General features: G+C 38.7%; 1 pseudogene; it reads left to right on the top strand.

The window, feature by feature from the left end:
• Positions 1-16,894, top strand: part of LOC150040010 (piezo-type mechanosensitive ion channel component 2-like) — an 87,848-nt pseudogene that overhangs the window by 33,359 nt on the left and 37,595 nt on the right.

Genomic DNA, 16,894 nt, shown 5'->3' with positions numbered 1-16,894 from the left:
ATTAGGTATAATTTCTAGAATTTACATTGCTCTCTGAGCAGCTAAAGTAAGCCTCCATGGTAACTGGACTTTTAGTTTAGGTATGGACAGCCCTCTGTAATCATTGTCAATGGGTCTTTGTCAATTCCTGCACATGCTGGGGTCAGAAGAAACCAAACTTTCTTTTTGGATCCCGTGATGGAGAATTGACCTCCCCATTTGTTTTTCAGATAGGAGCATGTGGATACATTGGGACACTGGTACAAAATTGTTGCTGGTTGATCCAAGCCTTTAGCCTGGCCTGTACAGTCAAAGGCTATAAAATGCGTAAGTATGCGAGGCAGAGATGTTCTCATTTTAAAAACAGGGCCTAAGTACATTCATTAAAGATGTGAAATTGGAGCTCAATTTCTCCCTAAATAAAAGCTATAGAACTGCAATGCATTGTGTACAGACTGTTCATAGTATGAGGAGCCCCCATTCCCAGAGTCCCTGGACCATTTTCTAGAAACTCCCAAAGCCCCAAAGGATTTGGGGATTGGATGCAATGCAGTAGTAACTCCATATGCTTTCTGAGATGTGGTTAGTAAGCATTCCAGATGTCTATCCAAAATTACAGTTGTTCCAGTTAGAACTTTGAAAACAGACATGTTGGAAAATGCCTACAAATCCCAGCTACTTAAGAGGCAGAGACAGGAGAATGGAGAATTGGAAGTGAGCAAGAACTTAATCTCAAAAACAAACAAATGGGCTGGAGATGTGACTCATGACTCAAGAACAGGTAGATGGTAAGTACATAGCACATACATACATATATGCATACATTCATACATATATACATGCATACATACATACAAATATAGATGAAAGAGGTGTAGAGGTAAAAATCGAGAAATATCTTGGGCCCTCAAAGTAAGTCAGACTTCCAGGCCTTCTTTCCTGTTGAATCTCAGGGAGCTTCTTCATATTTAGAAAAATCATTGGAAGGACCCCCAGAGGTTCCTGGAGTTGACTTCTTTCTGCCATCTGCTTCTTGCACCGAACACCCAGGATACATCACACATGGTCTGTTGTGGTGTGCAGATGCTCATGTGCATGCCAACATGACGTTCTTCTGAACAATGGTGTCCAGTCAGGCTGAATCAGACTGCACACAAGCCATCCACCTGACAAAATGTGCTACCTGCCATCCCTCCTTCAATCACCCCATCCTGTACTCAGTGTCAGGTTGGGTAGAGAACTCTGTCCTAGAATAGATATTGTCTTTTGTGTCAGTGCATTTCCTCTATCATTAGGACATTATTTTTCCATGAACCTTTTTGGAGATTCCTGAAGAAAGAAATGTTCCGGGGGCTTCCTTGTGCCTCAGGGTCAAAAGCTCACGATGGGGTCACCTTATGAGTCCATGTGGACATTGGAGCTCAAATGCTCGTGGGGAGACCAGATAGCAGAGTGCTGCTCTTGTGCCTGCGTGACTCGTAGGACTGTGGAAAGCACAGATTTCCACAGTAGCGGTGGGAGTGGAGTTAATTTCTGTATTGCCCCTGCTGCACTCCCACAGCTAACGAGGACTCGTCCTGTAAGTTGCCCAGTGGAGAGGCGGGGATTATCTGGGACAGCATCTGCTTTGCCTTCCTTCTGCTGCAGAGGCGAGTCTTCATGAGCTACTATTTCCTGCACGTTGTAGCAGACATCAAAGCCTCTCAGATCCTGGCCTCCAGGTTGGTCGGGCACGATGGGATTCCATGGTTGATTTTCTTAGGAAACATACAAAAAGGAATGCTTCCCTATATTTTTCTGTTTTAACTTGTTGGGAAAGCCCACGGGAAATTAAGAAACTTCTTCTAGGAAAATCAGGGCAAAAAAAAATTACAAATAAGACTTTGGGGATCTCAGATAGACATGGTAGTACAATGTGACACTTTATCAAAACTTAGGACATGTGTAAGTGGTACATAAGTATAATTGAGTCCCTATATACACACTCCTCACGGGAAGCAGTCCATGCTGGCCTCCAGCAGTAACAGGAATTTCTCAAATGAAAATATACAAATGGTGGCTGTGGTGTAACTTAGAGTACATGCACAAAACCTTAGTTTGGAAGGGAGAAAAGTAGAGAGGGCAGGTGGGAGGGAAGGAGAAAGGAAAGGGAGGGAGCAAGGGAGAGAGAAAAGAGGCAAGGGAGGAATAGAAAAAGAAGGAGGGAGGGAGGGAGGGAGAAAAGGAAAGGAAAAACGTTATCCAACAAGTATATAAAGAAATACTAACCATCACTGATAATCAACAAAATGCAAATCAAACCAGAGTTATTTCACTTTACCTCATTAGAATGGACACCACAATATAAACATATATATAATTCAAATTAACAATTTATATATAATCTATGTAAAAGTATATATTGTGAATAATTTTATTGTTGGGGAGGGAAAATGGGAGCAAAACATAAGAGAAAAAATAGTGTTTGAGAAGAAGTGTACTCACTAACTTACGTATGTAACTGTAACCCCTTTGTACATCACCCTGACAATAAAATTAAGTTTACAAGAAGAATCATAAAAACCATGGAATCGCTACAAAAAAATTAGCACTAGTTTAGAGATTAAAAAAATAATTATATATATATATATGTTATATATAGTGATAAGGATAGAGTGAGAAGTGGATCCTTATGTACAGTTGGTGGGAATGTAAATTAATGTCAGCTTTATGGAGAACAGTATGGAGGTTCCTCAAAAAGCTCAAAATAGAACAATCATCTGACCCAGCAATCCTACTTGTGGTACCACTCTTACAAGGTCAAGTGTATAATGCTTAGGCATGGTTTCTGGCATGCCTTCAAAGAGACTGACTGCTCTTTGGAAAATACTATTTTCTCTTCACTGATCTCCCAGACTAGTGAGCAGCTCACTTGCTCCCAGGAACATTTTCTTGTTTATCTACCAGGAAAAGGCTTCTAGAAGGGGGTTGGTAACCTCCAGCCAGGAAACTTCAGTCAGCCAACAACAATGGGAAGCCAGGCCTTCTAACCCATAAGTGATCATTTTCAGAGTAAAATAGAAAAGGCAGGAATACTAACTCGTTTTGTCTTCTGTCTCCCTTTATAGAAGGGCTGAACTCTTTCAGGCCACAATCGTGAAAGCTGTGAAAGCAAGAATTGAGGAAGAGAAAAAGTCTATGGATCAGCTGAAGAGACAGTAAGGACGTCTTGATTCGCTCTCATTCTTCACTTTTCCATTATGTACAACTATCAGCTGAGTCTCAGGTTTTTCAAATCCATGAAAAATCTACTTGTGTCAATGTTCCATATACTCACTCCTCTGTCAGAGAAAATCACTGATACCTGCTAGGCTGTAAAGGAACAGAAATATGGCTCGCTCCAAGATGGAAAAGCGAACACCTTGAAAAAGACCTGTTACAGTTGTTTAACTTAAGATCCCTGAACAGGCCATTTAAAGTCTCATAAATTAGGTCTCATAGTTCTACTTTTCTGAATTAAAAACAAAAAAAAGATTAACTAGCTAATGAATGAATCAGGGTCTTCCCCAGTGCCAAGCACTGCAGTGTTCATTGCAGCTGTGAATTGAGAAAGTGAAGTGGGGTCAGCTTTGGAAGCATCTGTTGAAATCATAACCGATGGGCAACCTGATATTGGCCCATTTAAGAGTCCATGCTAACTAGAGAAGTTTCTAGAAGTGAGACTCATCTTTCCCTGAATTTGATGCAAACACTCTTCCCACTGTACCCTTCTGGACAGCTCAAAGGATAGATAGTCTGACCCTTTCAGGAGAGTCAAGAATTCTGTTGAAAAGAATGTTCTCCGGATAAAATTTTCAATAATGAATGGAACTTCTAAAGAGTGGTACCACTTATTTGTTTGGGGGCAGGTCTGAAAGTTGGTGGCTACAGAAGTGGATGGCCAAGAAAATGGAAGTGCTCAATAATCAGCTCAGCAGGAATGTTCTTTTAGTTTACAAGAATAGCTCCATATCATGCTGAACTCATATCTCACTTTCCTTCTCATAACCAAAGATATATCCTTGTATAAATTAAATCATTCCATAGCATGATTCTTTTCACAAAGGTGCAAGTAATGCGCCAAAAAATAATGCGAATGCATTATGGTGCAACAGTTGTTATAACAAATTTCAACCCACATTTAGGTGGTGTTTCTCACTTCTCATAATAGAAGTAATGCATCCTGATGAATTTTTCCACTTGTTTAAAAATTCAAAACTTGAGAAATAAATAACTTGTCCTTCCTGATATGGTATGTTCACACTGGCTGTGATACAAAGGGTGAATACACAGGCCAGGCCAGGAGCGTGGCCTAGTGGTAGAGTGCTTACATGAAGCCCAGGGTTCCCTTCCTCAGTACCACATACACAGAAAAAGCTAGAAGTAGTGCTGCTGCTCAAGCGGCACAGCACTAGCCTTGAGAAAGCTCAAGAATAGTGCTCAGGCCCTGAGTTCAGACCCCAGGACTGGCCAAAAAAATTCTATGCTAAACCTTAACCTTTATGGGTCATCCTGAGTCTAGCATCTGTGAAGCATGAAGTAGCCACATGAATTACATGTAATATATATAATGTATATACTATATATTGTATATGTGTAATATGTAGGTAGTTAATATGTAATATATATTATATAATACTATACAGTATATAGTATCTATTGTATACTATATATTATATAATATACAATATATGGTTATATGCATTACACACAACACACATTGCTTATTAATAATGAATCTCATCACAATTCTTGAAGTTGACTACATTGTTTGTGATTTTATTTATTTATGTCCATTGGCCCTAAAATACCTGCATGTGTTCCCAGCACTACTAATTTCGCTTTATTTTATAGAATGGATCGCATCAAGACCAGGCAACAGAAGTACAAAAAGGGTAAGGAGAGGATGCTGAGCTTAACCCAGGAGTCAGGGGAAGGCCAGGACATCCAAAAACTCTCTGAAGAAGATGATGAAAGTACGTGGAGATATTTTCTTCCTGTTCAATTACCTTGATGTGGTCAAGAAGCATGATATTGAGGCACTTTTCTTTTTGCCAATTTTACCAATGTATTTTATTTTTAACTTTGCAAGTTTTACTTTCCCACTGTGGATGGGGTCTTTCTATTTGTTTCATTTCTCTGTCATGAATGAATAATATTACAAGTAGCCTTAGCTTTATCTTATAAGAGACATGCTGCTAAAGAAGTTGGCATGGTTTTGCGAAATGTGTTTATTGAGGGGAGCTATTCCAGCTAGGCTGCCATTGGTTTCTATAAATTTTATGTAAATTAAATATGCATGCATATTCTATGTGGCACCTGAGTATTGATAACTAAAGTATCAATTATTACCTGTTCCAGTGAGAGCTGTCATGAAGTATATATTTATAGCAATATAATCTATTACATCTAATTAGATATTTAGTCTATTCAGCTCAAGCTTTAAGATTTATGAGTTTTTTAATCTTATCAAAACTTGCATGTTTATCTGTTTGAAGGGAATCAAACAATAATGCATGATATATTTCCAATATATAGCATCTGTTCATCACCTTGTTTCAACCATGCCTTAAAATAATCACCATGAACTTTCTGGCCATTACAATGTATGCATTTTAATAAATTATTTTACTGAACCATTTGCCAGTAAAATAATTTGTGAAAATACACATACACTTTTCAGCCTTAGTATATATAGTTCTTTTCCTGACCTCTGATGTACTTTCGCAACTGACCTAGATTTGACAATTGAGTTATTAAAACGTGGTTTCAAATTTTGTTTGCTCACTTTATAAGAATTAATGTTTGGACATATTTTATTTTAGGAGAAGCAGACAAACAGAAAGCCAAGGGCAAAAAAAAGCAGTGGTGGCGGCCTTGGGTTGACCATGCTTCCAGTAGGTTTCTCAATACTCTTCCAATCTCACTGACTCTACCCTTATATCCTTGACCAGAATTCAGGCTCTCCCCATGACCTGTGTGTCCTATGCATGGTTTAACCCTTGTGACTTGACAGGGAATTAAGAGTGTAGGAAAATTGCAGCATCGATGGGTCTATAGGCTCTATAGATCTATTCTTCTAGAGATAATATACGAATAGATAAGAAAATAATAACCACCTAATACAGTTGGCTGAAGAAAGCTCAACATTTAGGCTTACAGACTCTTGAGTGCAATTTATAGGCTCGGAAAGCAAAGAAATGATTATAATTCTCTCTAATTTGGAGGTCCAGAGTTCTTCTGGTATCTGTTTAATAACTAAGAATGAGTTTGCAGCCAAGTGCCACTTACCCATGCCTGTAATCCTAGCAAGTCAGAAGGCTGAAATCTGAGGATCATGGTTCAAAGCCAGCCTGGGCAGGAACGTCCATGAGATTCTTAGCTCCAATAAACTTCCTCCACAAAAAAAATCTGGAAGTAGAGCTCTCGCTCAAGTAATCAAATGCTAACATTGAGCAATAGAAGCTTATGGACAGTATCCAGGCCCTGGGCTCAAGTTCCAAGACCAGAGCACACGCGCGCGCGCGCGCGCACACACACACACACACACACACACACACACACACAATCATCATCACAATGAGTTTGTGCTCCGCTAGTACTGATTGAAAACTTATCACTACATTCAAAGAGTCTGTAACCCTTTCTTTAAGAAACTAGACATATGGGGACAAAAACATGAGAAGGGGTATCAATGCGTGAGAAGTAATGCACCTACTATCAGGTGAATATAACTATAACCCCTCTATACATTACAATAAAAATTAAGAATTTTAAGTAAAAATTCTCATGTATTAAAAGCCTTTATTAAATTCTGAGATTAGAAATCCAGTAAAAAAAAACTGGATATAGATGTCATGAGTCTTCTGTTCCCTCATTCCAAAAGCTTATATTTTTATTGGTATTCTATGTTTTGGCAGTATACTAAGTATAGAGTTGAGGGATGACTCGCAATGAAAGCATTTACCTTCTCACTTCACCTCCTGTCCAGTCTCAAAATGGCTATAAAACTGCACCACACAGCCAGCATGTGGCACAGCCTCACAACCACCTGCCACTCAGAATTGATCAATTCACAACAAAAAACAGAAAATCATAACCAGATAGCCACATAGAATATAGTGAATTTCCTTTCTGATTGTAAAAATGAACTATGAACTACAGAGTTCACTGGGTATATTCGTTCTGCTTAGCATAGAAATCGGCACTGTTGGCCAGGGCTTTGTAATGGAATGACCCAAATTAATGTAAACCCTCCTTAACTATATTAGAATATTGAATAATCATTATTTTAAAAATTATTTGCCATGTCTTCAGTCTTTTTTTTATCATATGCCACATCTCTGTAATTGTGGCTAGCTAGTCTCATCAGACAAGGAATGTCACCAAAGCGCATGACCTCATGCAGCGGTGGGAAAGACCCTATTAGTAGAAAATCAAATCAGTGCTAATCTTTCCCTTACCTAATTTTGGTATCACCTAGATCTGGTTTGGACCTCTCTTCTCCCAGTAGTCATTTTCCACAATCAGCAAGTAGGATAATGAAAAAAATATTTGAAATATGGCTTAGTATATCTAGATAGAGTAAAATTTAATCCTCAATATTGAATTTTAACATTATGATGAAAAGTGAGTTCTAAAGAGTTTTATTTAATTTTCTGCCCAGGTCAAAAGACTAACAAGTTGAAAACAAGTGTAATTTTTCCATTTACTGTTTATTGGCACAATAGTCAGCTACCATTATGGTAACAGACTGAGAGAACTGCCTGTTCCTGTCAAGTCACAAGTAAACTGTGCTTACTTTTCTGTTTTTAAAATACCTCTGCTACTTAGTGAGACCTATCCATTTCAAAACCATGTCCTATTGAACGCTTTGTCTTTTCAGCTGAGGTAAATCACTTTGGTTGTCCCTCCTTTTTGCATCTAAACATTGTATTTTCAAAGAAATTGGATATGGTCTTTGGTAATCACCTTACAAGTTGATAATAGTTTAAAGAATTTCCTGTGAAGGTTATTAATGTTAGATTTTATGACTCATTTCACCCTCATTATATCAAATTCATGAAGACTGGTATTGAAACTAAATGTGCCTTGTTACAGTACTTGATGGTGCAATAATGCAGAAATGTGTGTAATTCATGGTTTGGAATCATTCTGAGCTGTGCTGTTAAATTTTCTCTGCAAACTACATTTTCTTTTACAAGCTTGAGAAGAACACAAGAAAGAAAAACATATTCTACTTTTTATGGTCTTTAATGGGTTCCAGAACTCACCTTTAGATCTGGAAGAATTTTTTTAAAGCCCTTATTCTGATCTGTTGAATGGCAGGGTTGGGCTTTCAAACTAAGGACTATTATGGTTGCAATATTAATATAAGTCTGTCAGTGGTGTTACCATGTTGCCATGGTCAGTAGTGAAGATTTTAGCATGGTTTGCAGGTACCTAAGCCTCTAGTTCCATACCTTTGTACACACATGGGATTGCATTATTGCTATTCAATGATACCTTCCATACCCATATCAATTCTGTACTACTTAAATTAATGACAAGCCTTGTTTTATCATTAATCATGTGAAATAAAGGGCAAAGTTTCTCAGGATGCAAGTGGTGAGATTTAAAAATTAATGCCCCACTAAAGGAGTCAGTGATGACATTTCCATCCATGCAATACGTGTGTGTGTGTGTGTGTGTGTGTGTGTGTGTGTGTGTGTGTGTGTGTGTGTGTGTTCCTGGGTGAGCAGCTGGCCCTCCATATGAACTAACAAACCTGGAGGAGCTTTCCATTTACTACCAGCAGATGTAACATGAGAAAGCATTCTCTTTATTTTTAAGCTTTGTTATAATGATATTTTATAAAAGTCATGAGACCTTTAAAAGAACATTTCCTTTTTGTCTTAGTGTGCTAATAGCACTTGGTTGTATGACAAATTGTTTATATTTTTAATGGTAAAAGCCAGTACTTGAGGTGAAAATCACTTGAGCTCATGGATATGCATAAAGGCTACAGAAGAAGGTATGATTGAATACACTTAGCTATGGATTGATTTCGATGTCTATAATGAGGGTAAAATGTTCCATCCTATGATAATCTGTTTCTCCTGAATGACCATGTGACAGTAGTCCATGTCACTCTCCTGTGAGTCTCTTGGCTTACACGAAGGCATTACTTTCATGGTCTTCTTCTATGTCAAATGTAATGCTACAACTTTGATTTGTTCTTGCTTATTCTTACCTTATGTTATATTGCATTTATTTCCTCAGGCCTGGACCCAGTACTCTGGGCCTGGTTTGTTCTTCAGAATCACAATAACAAATTACAGTGTTTCTGTTCAAGGATATAAGGCCCAATTCATTCACTCTGTATCTTCATGAAATGGAGGCTTCTGAGTCATCTGAAATCATGGGCAAAATCATTGGACTTTTGACCATGTGTAGTGACAGCCAAGCAACTAATTTTAAACAAGCCAAGGTTTTCCATTACCTTATGAGACATAAGGCCAAAAGATTAATTCAACTATCACATTTTCTCACCTAAAAGATGGATGCCTCAGCTTTGGAAACCCAAATATGATTTGAAAATATGAATGTTTTCCTGTAGTGGTGGTACAGTTCTTGTAGCATAAGAAATGTACATACTGGGAATCCTTTCTCTAGTAAACATAATCCCTAGCAAACTGATTGTGATTGGGGTTTTTGAATCTTTAAATCTCTGGACAATCCCCACTCTCTCTGCTCCCAACTCGACACAGGCACCATTTTCTTGTAGGGAAAGCATGAGGCTAGGCAGAGACAGTGCACACTGTGCTTTAAAGCTTACGGTCAGTAGAATTCTTTCTTGAATTCCCTTAGGCTCCAGGGTATGGCTTGTTGACCAGGATCCTGACAGAGCTAATTCTCTGTGGACCATTTCTGCCATCCCTGTTGGTCCCCTAGCTATAGGTAGAGCAGCTGACACGGTGGTAGTATTTCTGTTGTTGTCATTGTTTCCATTTTCATTTTAAATGTTACCTAGTCATTTTCTCCTCGTGGTGGTGTTGTTGTCGTTGATGTTGTTGTTGTTTTAACTCTCTCAAGCGTCTTGTCATATATGTTGTCTTACATGTGATGTGGAGAAGCCAGGTCTACAAAGTGTAAAGTGAAGTAGAAGGTTGGTGGCACTGATCTGGGTCCTGAGTCAACCCAGTTGGCTTACCTATAACAGATGTCTGGTCTTCCATTCACTCTGGCCTGGTCTAAATGATCCAAATCATGGAATTATGAAATAATCATTATCAATTAGTTTCCCATCTCGGTAACAAAACTGGTTGTTGCTCAGTTCAGTAGATTCAGCCAGGTAAAACTTCCAACCAAGGGGGGAAAAAACCCAGAGTGGATAATTCCATTCTTCTTATTTGGCCCAAACAAAGCCACATACTCTATGTACTCAGTCAGATCCATACCAGGCAGCCCTAACCTGGACAGGCTCTTGTCATCTCCTGTACCTTCCTCCCATCTAATGTCTCTTACTGTGGTCCTTGTTTTGTTTTGGGTGACCATTTGCACATCTTGAAGGGGCATTTCATTAATAAGCCCCCATTGTCTCCTGTCCCTTCCAAGAAATAAGTAAATATTTTGTTTCACATAGTGGTCAGGAGTGGAGATTATTATTTGTTTGAGACGGATAGTGAAGAAGAAGAAGAAGAAGAAGAGGAAGAATTAAAGAAGGAAGATGAGGAGCCTCCAAGGAAGTCAGCGTTCCAGGTAATGGTGGGGTCGGAGAAGTGATGACCTTGGATAGCTGGAACTCCTTTAATGGTTACATCTGATGTATGTACAAGTCCCGCCTCTCGGATGATGCATATTGACATCTGAGATTGTTGATTTCTAATTAAACTGCAGCATTTGCAAGTGTTCAGGCAAGTCTTCATTCCCTGTCATCAAAACATGTTCCTACACAGTAAAATATGTTCCCCAGGTGCCCTTTGTTTTGTTGTTGTTGCAAGAGTAGGTGAAGAGATATCCTTGGCCTTGCTTTTAATTCTTTGAATGGACTTCCCAATTCAATATGGGAAGGAGCTGATTATGAAATTCAGTTTCACTTATAGTGCTGAAGATTTGAGAATGTATTGAGGCAATATTTCAGTGCACTTCTGAGCTTTGCAGCAGAACTCAGCTCCTGTTGATCAGCTAAACAGTTACGGAGCCCTTAGTCCTTGCTTACTGAAGACCAGGCTCCTCAACAGAGATCACGTGGGAGATGAAAACTTGTGATATATTTCTCTTTCCAGTGGGCCACGCACCAGAACAGTTCGTTCCCATTTCTTAAGAGTACGGGACACCTAGAATCCAATTCACCAAGCCACGGGGTGGTTAAAATCAATATCAGCTTGCTGGCCAGGCCTTTGTAAATAGACAGCTTGCACTCATATGCCTTCCCCACGACGATGGAGAACTAGATGCTTCCTGGAACTCCTTGACCCGACACTGCCTCCCTCGCTCTACTCTTCCCTGTGTGTTTCTTGGTGTATGTTTCATGTTTGTGTGCATGTATGCAGCTGCCCTGCCAAATACTACTGACCCAACATGTTTATTTTTCTTATATTGAGTTTTGTTGTAAGCGCTTCTCAGCAAACAGCAAAGAAAAGAATCTGGATCATCTTCATTCTGTATGGATCACATACCATGACTGACTTCATTTCTTATTCCTAATTGACAAGTGGAACACATTTTATTCTAGTTTCTGGGGCTGGCACATTTGGATATCATCGCTCTTAATTATTAGAGACAAACTCATAAGACATCATATATTAAATTGTTAGTGTTTGGGGTTTTGTTTTCTACTAAGTACTCTTGCTTTGTCCTTCTTTGTAGAGAGCTATTGGGAAGTTTGCCTCAGCCATTTTAGCCTTGCCAAAGTCTGTCATAAAACTTCCCAAAACTATTCTTCAATATTTAATCAGAGCTGCAATGGTATTTCTTATTTTACTGACATGTAGTGTGTAATTCTCTGCTCTGTAGAACTTTAGAAAAACATCCCGGGATCTGCATTTTCTCTGTTCTATAGATCATGCAGTGAAGGAATTCTAAGATTGTGAAATATTAGGAAAGCTTTCCAAAAAGACTTCCTAGAAGCCAGATTTCTTATTGGACCTCAAAGACTACTGAAAAAATAGAAAGAAAAAATGCAGATCCAAATCTACTTTCTCTTCTCATAGTTTCACGTAAGTTACAACTCATTTTTAAAGGGTCACCTCTGATTGCATGCATCAATTCTGATAAGTAAAACATAATAATTTTTCTCAGAAAGCTGATTAAAAAAAACATGAGTAACCTAATAAAAGACTCCTTTGGTTCCAACTCCTTCCTGGCTTCTGATTGCTCTCCATCTTCCCTAATTGGCACTGACTGTCCAGGTCTTGAGTTCAGTATTTCTTGACTGTAGATTGCTCAGCTAGGAACAGTCTCAATAGCCCTAATATCCATGCACCTTGGAATAAAGTGTTAAAAAAACTGTTGATTCATCTGATTGATGCACAATAGAAGTTATTCAGCTTCCTGAACTAGTCACTTAATTATTGAAAATAAAAAAATAACATATATAACTCTGCTTCCAATTTTATCAGATACTTATCCTCTGAAAACTCCAAAAGAGTTTCTTCTAAAAACTTTCAATCTTTATGCTCCTGTGTGTTAAGCAAGAGATGAGAGACACAGACCAGTGCACCTCGCATCTTGAAATGGCTGATCTGATTCAGGAGTGGCCACATCCAGCCCTTCCGGATTTAAACCCCAGAGATGGGCCACAATTGAAAAGTCATTGCTTTGGTTCCTGTGGGCCTCCTTTTCCCTCCTGAAACCACTTCTAGGATTCTCTAAGCCACAGTTTAAAATGAGAAGGTTCCGCATAACTATCCCCTTTCTTAGTACTAAGACAATCATCTAAAGAATGATGATTTTGATAAAGAAGGTGCTGATCACATTTGTATTAAAAGACAAACTAGGAAATATCACCAATTTCTGTAAAGACTAAAGTTTTAAAGAATAAATGTAAAGACTAAAGTTTTAAAGAATAAATGTAAAGACTAAAGTTTTAAAGAATAAATGTATTTTTGCTTCATCATTGTTCAGTGAAAATGAATACTTCCCCCCCAAGAAAATGGATAAGATTTAAGATGAAATCATTTAGGATAAAAATTTAAACTAGAAGCCAGACACTGTGCCTCATGTCTGTAATCTTAGCTACTCAGGAGGCTGAGATCTGAGGATCAAGGTTCAAAGCCAGCCTGGGCACAAAAGGACCTGAGACTCATCTCCAATTAACCTCCAAGTGGGGCAGGCTCAAGTGTAGGGTGGTAGCCTTGAGCTGAAGAGCTCAGGGGCAGTGCCCAGGCCGAGTGCAAGCCCTATGACCCACCAAAAAATAATTTAAATTAGAGCCAAGAGTGTGACCTAGCAGTAGAGTGCTAGCCTAGCATGGGTTTGATTCCTTGAAACTATTACACAGAAAAGGTTGGAAGTGGTCCTGTGGTTCAAGTGGTAGAGTGCTTGCCTTGAGAATGCTCTAGGACAGTGCCTAGGCCCTGAGTTCATGCCCCAGGACTGGCAAAAAATTAAACTGAAATCAGGAGCACACATAGTAGTTGCTTTCACATATTCATGAATCTTGAAGCTCTCAGGTAGCGTTGTGAGAACCTGGCTCCCCCTGGCACCATCTGACTCCCCGTAAAACCTCTTGATGTCCTTCATCCCCACTCTAGCTCTCCAGATGAACTTGCCAGGTAATAATTAGGAAGTTCAGTAAATGTCACTCAACTAAAGATTGGAACCCTTCCCTGCCTCTGTTTATCAGTCTTTGAAAATAGTCAGACAACAGCAAAACCTAACCTTCAAAAGCTCCTGGAACTGTAACATAGTTGCTTTTCAAATTGCTAACCTGAAGAAAGGTTTCCTAGAAATAAGGTATTAACTGCTCCCTCTAGATCACTTCTTCTGCATTCTCTAAATCTAAATATTCACCTCAGGGAGACCATATCGGAAGGTTTCAGGCCCTCAGAAATCAAATGTCAAGATGTTAACCGGACTTTCCCTGTAACTCTATCCTTAAACCATCCTCCCTGGAATTCCCCTCTCCCTCACAGTTACTGGCTCTTCTTCAGAGCAAAAGATTTCCTCCAACTTGTGTGTCTAATGTGTTCACAAATCCTAATTACGTTCTTGTTTTCTATTTCGAGGATTTGAAAACATTACAATGGCCTTGGTTTAAAGGAAATATCACCAGATGTTCTTAAGCCTGCAATTTTTTGATAGCCAGGCTGTTTTATTTAAAAAAAAACCATTTAGGAAAATTATCTGCTGATGAACTTACATACAAGACAAAGGGTCCAGAAAGTAAAACCGTGACAAAAGGGGAAACAACAGAAAATAACAATAAACTTCCAAATAGAATAATAAAAAAAAAACTCTTGTTTCAATTCTTGAGGAGGTAAAGGGGAACTACAAACCTGGTAGTACAAAAAAGTGCACTAATTCAGCAGTGACACTAGAAACTATGTTGGAAATGAAATCTACAGTTTGTAGGGGAAGGGGAAAGAGGGAAAAACTGGGAGAGAATGAGGGAGGGGAAGCAACTGTTCAAAAAGAAATGGACTCATTACCCCACTTACGTAACTGTAAGCCCTCTGCTCATCCCTTTACAATAATTTTTTAAATGACATGTAGAAACAAACTTTTTCAGTTTTTATTTCTAAAAATAAGAGTTGTAATAATGATCTAAAGAGTTAGTCAATAATGTAACAGAAATGAGTTTTCAGTTTAACCAAAGTTACTTCATTCTGAAACTGCTCTGGATTAAAAAAAAAACTTATTTTCCTATCTATCTCCTAGAAATATACGCTTCTAAAGAGATAAGTAAAACCTGCAAATGTTTTATGTATAATCATTCACATCCTTTCAACACAACTGTTACTGTGCTGAAACAAGTTTGCGTTTTAAAAGTCTTAAACCTGAGAGATATCCTTGATAGAATTCCCAACTAACATGTTCAGTAAACTTCTGCCATAACTTCCTTTCTATATTCCTTCACATCACAGTTTATCTTTTCATTTCCATACATTTTTCACATGAAGTAGAATAATTTTTTGCTTCCTGGCTTGATTATCCAGAAATACTATTTGGGTAATTTGAGTAGCCTTCCCATACAATTTAGATTTCTACTAGTGAGAAATTTCTAATTCCCTTATGACCTCTTTACTTCTGTCTATGGAAAAAGTTCAGTCTGTCTTCTACTGATATCACAATGCCAGTTGTTGGCTTTCCTGTGTTTTTCAAAGGTTTCAACCATGTTACTAGCATAGGGCAAAATGATAGTGTCTAAGTCATAAGAACCTGAGAATATTTCTTCAATCTCATCATTATAATGGAAAAGCCAGCTTCCCTGAGACCCAGGTGTTTGAAATGCATGTGGCATGAGTGCTTGGCTTGTTTGTGTGTCCTGTTTTCTTTTGTTTCTTCTGCATGCCTTGGTGGGTGGGCTGTACAGAACACCCTCTTTCCTGACTACTTGTCCTGAGATATTGATGCAACTGTCTTCTGCTCTTGATTGCAACCCAAGCACCACAGTTTTCTTTCCATACTGTCCTGGAATAACTAACTAATGGCAATGCCACAATATTTCTCCTCCCAAGAGACTGATCAATCCACAAAACTCATTTTCAACTTGCTGGTAATAGCTATTACTCACCAAGGAGAGTATCGAATGTGAAAACCTTTATTCTCAAAGTAAAGAAGATGTTGGTTTTTGAATGGAAAAACTAATAAGCTGAGTGAGACATTCTGTTTATTTCATGTTGTGTAGTGCAAAGAGAATATCCATAATTGAGCAAAATAAGTGGCAAGGTATCTGGGAGACCTGACGGTTTGTATATACTAAAAGTTTATGTCAGGATCATTTGTGACACCAAACAAAATACATTCCCATGGTATCTGTTTTCATGTATATCTCATGATTAAAAAAATAATAACATAACAGCCACGATCAGCTCAACATATACAGGTGGGAGAGGGATGTTTAGTTTACACTGGGAGAAAAAGTAGTATTTCTTAAAGCTAGAAAGTATGGTGTAGGTCTTCTTTCATTTCAGATTAGTAGAAGGTCAGAACATAATTGAAATTTCTTCTCTCAGTTTGTTTATCAAGCCTGGATCACAGATCCTAAAACAGCACTGCGGCAGAGGCGGAAAGAGAAAAAGAAGTCTGAAAGAGAAGAACTAAAGCGGAGGCTTAAAGGATCTGGGGAGGGTGAGTGCTGAACAGGGCGTGGTTTACAACTAGTATGTCCATTCCTGTGGCCTCAAGGAGAGGGAAAGCACACAAAGAAGAGTCTCATGGCCTGTTCTTTGAGCTCTATAGGGGATGGACAGAGAGCTTTATTGTCCTTAATTTCTCATAGCTGACCATTAATTTGTGAAATCCTTACTACTCAGGAGCTGAGATCTAAGAATCTAAGAATCATGTCTCAAAGCCAGCCTAAGCAGGCTTTGAATTAAACACACATAGATACACAGAGACAGATGGGGGGGAGGGAGGGAGAGGAAGGGAGAGAGGGGAAGGGAGAGAGGGGGAGGGAGGGAGGGAGGAGAGAGAGAGAGAGAGAGAGAGAGAGAGAGAGAGAGAGAGAGAGAGAGAGAGAGAGAGAGAGAGGAGAGAGAGAGAGAGAAAGAAAGAAATAGACCTGTGTCTCTAGTGTCTCTAGCTTTGAACAAAAAAGCTCAGGGACTACCCAGGTCCTGAGTTCAAGCCCCGGGACCAAAACAAAAACAACAAAATGAAAAACAATAAAATGGGGAGAAAAGATCAAAATTAACCTGAAGAAACTAGAAAGATAAACTTTTTAGATGACATTAAATTATCAAAAAGAGAT

This window comes from Megascapheus bottae, unplaced genomic scaffold (genome assembly GCF_031878675.1).
Source record: "Megascapheus bottae isolate mThoBot1 unplaced genomic scaffold, mThoBot2.hap1 HAP1_SCAFFOLD_309, whole genome shotgun sequence".
Classification (NCBI taxonomy): domain Eukaryota; kingdom Metazoa; phylum Chordata; class Mammalia; order Rodentia; family Geomyidae; genus Megascapheus; species Megascapheus bottae.
This window is presented reverse-complemented; position numbering and strand designations above follow the sequence as displayed.